The following is a 6,809-nucleotide window of genomic DNA, read 5'->3' as shown; positions in this document are numbered from 1 at the left end:
GTCCCAAATATTGACAGCTTGATAGTTCCAACTGTACCTTCAAATTTCAAGTTAAAAAGCCGTCCTTGAAGATTTTAGTAACTTCTTGACAGACTTTGAAGATCTTGTTGAGATTCAACAAAATTAACCTTGGCAAACCTGCAATATTTGGAGCAAAGTTTGAAGGAAAATGATGATAATTCAGAAGACAGTCACGCAGACACGGACAGACACACATCCAAAATCATGCTAACAACTGCGAAGACACATACACATAGCACAAGGACAGAAGCGCAGACCTGCATAGACGCATGTATACATGTTCAAACACACGAACAAAACGCATACACATACAAGCGCACACACACACACACACACGTGGACGCACATGCATACACACACGCACACACACAGGTATTCAAACACACATTAAATAGTGTTAAATGTATCTTTTACTTGCGGGTATAAAACTTGTTTTTAAAGTGCACTGTAACTTCTTGACAGATTAAAACAGCTTGGCGTGATAGAATAAAGTTCCCCACATTAAACCTCGCGATATTGCGCCATTTGAAAAGATGTTTGCAGAACATTGATGGTAATTCTAATAATAGCCACGCAGACACAGAGACGGACAAATACATTCATATACTTGCTCAGAACAGACACAGACATGAACGCGCAAAGACATACACACAGACACAGACAGCGACACACACACACACACACACACGCGTGGACGCACATGCATACACACACGCAGACACACAGGTATTCAAACACACATTAAATAGTGTTAAATGTATCTTTTACTTGCGGGTATAAAACTTGTTTTTAAAGTGCACTGTAACTTCTTGACAGATTAAAACAGCTTGGCGTGATAGAATAAAGTTCCCCACATTAAACCTCGCGATATTGCGCCATTTGAAAAGATGTTTGCAGAACATTGATGGTAATTCTAATAATAGCCACGCAGACACAGAGACGGACAAATACATTCATATACTTGCTCAGAACAGACACAGACATGAACGCGCAAAGACATACACACAGACACAGACAGCGACACACACACACACACACACACACACACGCGTGGACGCACATGCATACACACACGCACACACACAGGTATTCAAACACACATTAAATAGTGTTAATTGTATCTTTTACTTGCGGGTATAAAACTTGTTTTTAAAGTGCACGGTAACCTCTTGACAGATTAAAACAGCTTCGCGTGATTGAATAAAGTTCCCCACATTAAATCTCGCAATATTGCCGCATTTGGAAAAATGTTTGCAGAGCTTTGATGGTAATTCTAATAATAGCCACGCAGACACAGAGACGGACAAATACATTCATATACTTGCTCAGAACAGACACAGACATGAACGCGCAAAGACATACACACAGACACAGACAGCGACACACACACACACACACACACACACACACACACACACACGTGGACGCACATGCATACACACACGCACACACACAGGTATTCAAACACACATTAAATAGTGTTAAATGTATCTTTTACTTGCGGGTATAAAACTTGTTTTTAAAGTGCACGGTAACCTCTTGACAGATTAAAACAGCTTCGCGTGATTGAATAAAGTTCCCCACATTAAATCTCGCGAAATTGCCGCATTTCGAAAACTGTTTGCAGAGCTTTGATGGTAACTCTAATAATAGTCACGCAGACACAGAGACGGACAAATACATTCATATACTTGCTCAGAACAGACACAGACATAAACGTGCAAAGGCATACATACAGACACGGACAGCGACACACACACACACACACGCGCAAACACACCCAAACTCAGATACACAAGCATAGAAAAATGTACAGACACGGCTGTGCACAGAAATACACAAACTCACACGCAGAGACACACACAGAAACACACTTGGGCGATTAAACGAACACACACTTGCACACACACATAGTCAGACTCACATACGGTCACGCATAGCAGTCATGCGCAAACACGCTTGCACACACCAAACTCCCACCAACATGCATGCACATACAAACACACTTATGTAACCGGATACATGTATGTACAAGTAAATGCAACGGATTTGATTCGTTTACCAATCAATGTTCTATTGAGAGTTCACAATAGCAGCTTGAGAGAGGTCCCAAATATTGACAGCTTGATAGTTGCAACTGTACCTTCAAATTTCGAGTTAAAAAGCCATCCTTGAAGATTTTAGTAACCTCTTGACAGACTTTGAAGATCTTGTTGAGATTCAACAAAATTAACCTTGGCAAACCTGCAATATTTGGAGCAAAGTTTGAAGGAAAATGATGATAATTCAGAAGACAGTCACGCAGACACGGACAGACACACATCCAAAATCATGCTAACAACTGCGAAGACACATACACATAGCACGAGGACAGATGCGCAGACCTGCATAGACGCATGTATACATGTTCAAACACACGAACAAAACGCATACACATACAAGCGCACACACACACACACGTGGACGCACATGCATACACACACGCACACACACAGGTATTCAAACACACATTAAATAGTGTTAAATGTATCTTTTACTTGCGGGTATAAAACTTGTTTTTAAAGTGCACTGTAACTTCTTGACAGATTAAAACAGCTTGGTGTGATAGAATAAAGTTCCCCACATTAAACCTCGCGATATTGCGCCATTTGAAAAGATGTTTGCAGAACATTGATGGTAATTCTAATAATAGCCACGCAGACACAGAGACGGACAAATACATTCATATACTTGCTCAGAACAGACACAGACATGAACGCGCAAAGACATACACACAGACACAGACAGCGACACACACACACACACACACACACACACACACACACACACACACACACGTGGACGCACATGCATACACACACGCACACACACAGGTATTCAAACACACATTAAATAGTGTTAAATGTATCTTTTACTTGCGGGTATAAAACTTGTTTTTAAAGTGCACGGTAACCTCTTGACAGATTAAAACAGCTTCGCGTGATTGAATAAAGTTCCCCACATTAAATCTCGCAATATTGCCGCATTTGGAAAAATGTTTGCAGAGCCTTGATGGTAATTCTAATAATAGCCACGCAGACACAGAGACGGACAAATACATTCATATACTTGCTCAGAACAGACACAGACATGAACGCGCAAAGACATACACACAGACACAGACAGCGACACACACACACACACGCGTGGACGCACATGCATACACACACGCACACACACAGGTATTCAAACACACATTAAATAGTGTTAAATGTATCTTTTACTTGCGGGTATAAAACTTGTTTTTAAAGTGCACGGTAACCTCTTGACAGATTAAAACAGCTTCGCGTGATTGAATAAAGTTCCCCACATTAAATCTCGCGAAATTGCCGCATTTCGAAAAATGTTTGCAGAGCTTTGATGGTAACTTTAATAATAGTCACGCAGACACAGAGACGGACAAATACATTCATATACTTGCTCAGAACAGAAACAGACATAAACGTGCAAAGGCATACATACAGACACGGACAGCGACACACACACACACGCGCAAACACACCCAAACTCAGATACACAAGCATAGAAAAATGTACAGACACGGCTGTGCACAGAAATACACAAACTCACACGCAGAGACACACACAGAAACACACTTGGGCGATTAAACGAACACACACTTGCACACACACATAGTCAGACTCACATACGGTCACGCATAGCAGTCATGCGCAAACACGCTTGCACACACCAAACTCCCACCAACATGCATGCACATACAAACACACTTATGTAACCGGATACATGTATGTACAAGTAAATGCAACGGATTTGATTCGTTTACCAATCAATGTTCTATTGAGAGTTCACAATAGCAGCTTGAGAGAGGTCCCAAATATTGACAGCTTGATAGTTGCAACTGTACCTTCAAATTTCGAGTTAAAAAGCCATCCTTGAAGATTTTAGTAACCTCTTGACAGACTTTGAAGATCTTGTTGAGATTCAACAAAATTAACCTTGGCAAACCTGCAATATTTGGAGCAAAGTTTGAAGGAAAATGATGATAATTCAGAAGACAGTCACGCAGACACGGACAGACACACATCCAAAATCATGCTAACAACTGCGAAGACACATACACATAGCACGAGGACAGAAGCGCAGACCTGCATAGACGCATGTATACATGTTCAAACACACGAACAAAACGCATACACATACAAGCGCACACACACACACACGTGGACGCACATGCATACACACACGCACACACACAGGTATTCAAACACACATTAAATAGTGTTAAATGTATCTTTTACTTGCGGGTATAAAACTTGTTTTTAAAGTGCACTGTAACTTCTTGACAGATTAAAACAGCTTGGCGTGATAGAATAAAGTTCCCCACATTAAACCTCGCGATATTGCGCCATTTGAAAAGATGTTTGCAGAACATTGATGGTAATTCTAATAATAGCCACGCAGACACAGAGACGGACAAATACATTCATATACTTGCTCAGAACAGACACAGACATGAACGCGCAAAGACATACACACAGACACAGACAGCGACACACACACACACACACACACACGCGTGGACGCACATGCATACACACACGCAGACACACAGGTATTCAAACACACATTAAATAGTGTTAAATGTATCTTTTACTTGCGGGTATAAAACTTGTTTTTAAAGTGCACGGTAACCTCTTGACAGATTAAAACAGCTTCGCGTGATTGAATAAAGTTCCCCACATTAAATCTCGCGAAATTGCCGCATTTGGAAAAATGTTTGCAGAGCTTTGATGGTAACTCTAATAATAGTCACGCAGACACAAAGACGGACAAATACATTCATATACTTGCTCAGAACAGACACAGACATGAACGCGCAAAGACATACATACAGACAGCGACACACACACACACACACACACACACACGCGTGGACGCACATGCATACACACACGCACACACACAGGTATTCAAACACACATTAAATAGTGTTAAATGTATATTTTACTTGCGGGTATAAAACTTGTTTTTAAAGTGCACGGTAACATACATAGAGACATACATACAGACATACATACAGACAGCGACACACACACACACACACACGCACGCACGCACGCACGCACGCACACACACACACACACGCGTGGACGCACATGCATACACACACGCACACACACAGGTATTCAAACACACATTAAATAGTGTTAAATGTATATTTTACTTGCGGGTATAAAACTTGTTTTTAAAGTGCACTGTAACTTCTTGACAGATTAAAACAGCTTGGCGTGATTGAATAAAGTTCCCCACATTAAATCTCGCGAAATTGCCGCATTTGGAAAAATGTTTGCAGAGCTTTGATGGTAACTCTAATAATAGTCACGCAGACACAGAGACGGACAAATACATTCATATACTTGCTCAGAACAGACACAGACATAAACGTGCAAAGGCATACATCCAGACACGGACAGCGACACACACACACACACACACGCGCGCAAACACACCCAAACTCAGATACACAAGCATAGAAAAATGTACAGACACGGCTGTGCACAGAAATACACAAACTCACACGCAGAGACACACACAGAAACACACTTGGGCGATTAAACGAACACACACTTGCACACACACATAGTCAGACTCACATACGGTCACGCATAGCAGTCATGCGCAAACACGCTTGCACACACCAAACTCCCACCAACATGCATGCACATACAAACACACTTATGTAACCGGATACATGTATGTACAAGTAAATGCAACGGATTTGATTCGTTTACCAATCAATGTTCTATTGAGAGTTCACAATAGCAGCTTGAGAGAGGTCCCAAATATTGACAGCTTGATAGTTCCAACTGTACCTTCAAATTTCAAGTTAAAAAGCCGTCCTTGAAGATTTTAGTAACTTCTTGACAGACTTTGAAGATCTTGTTGTGATTCAACAAAATTAACCTTGACAAACCTGCAATATTTGGAGCAAAGTTTGAAGGAAAATGATGATAATTCCGAAGACAGTCACGCAGACACGGACAGACACACATCCAAAATCACGCTAACAACTGCGAAGACACATACACATAGCACGAGGACAGATGCGCAGACCTGCATAGACGCATGTATACATGTTCAAACACACGAACAAAACGCATACACATACAAGCGCACACACACACACACGTGGACGCACATGCATACACACACGCACACACACAGGTATTCAAACACACATCACAGTTGTAGCTTTCATCGCAATGGAAGCTACAAGTAGAATAGGTATGACATAATCCACAGTGGTAGTTTTCATTGCAATGGAAACTACGAGTACAATAGGTTTGACATGACCCACAGTTGTAACTTTCAATGCAAGGGAAGCTACAAGTAAAATAGGTATGACATGATCTACGGTTGTAGCTTTCATTGCAATCGAAGCTACGTGTACAATGGTTATGACACGACCCACAGCTGTAGCTTTCACTGCTATGGAAGCTACAAATACAATAGATATGACATGACCCACAGTTGTAACTTTCCTTGCAACGGAACCAACGAGTACATTAGGTATGACATAGTCCACAGTTGGAGAATTCATTGCAATGGAAGGTACTAATACCATTAACTAGTCTGAAAACTGACCTATAGCTAGCAGGTTAACTAGTCTGAAAACTGACCTTTAGTGAGCAGGTTAACTAGTCCGAAAACTGACCTTTAGTGAGCTGGTTAACTAGTCTGAAAACTGACCTTTAATGAGCAGGTTAACTAGTCCGAAAACTGACCTT

The sequence above is a fragment of the Watersipora subatra genome, unplaced genomic scaffold (genome assembly GCF_963576615.1).
Source record: "Watersipora subatra unplaced genomic scaffold, tzWatSuba1.1 SCAFFOLD_45, whole genome shotgun sequence".
Lineage (NCBI taxonomy): Eukaryota > Metazoa > Bryozoa > Gymnolaemata > Cheilostomatida > Watersiporidae > Watersipora > Watersipora subatra.
The sequence above is the reverse complement of the archived record's forward strand: the minus strand, read 5'-3'. Positions refer to the sequence as shown.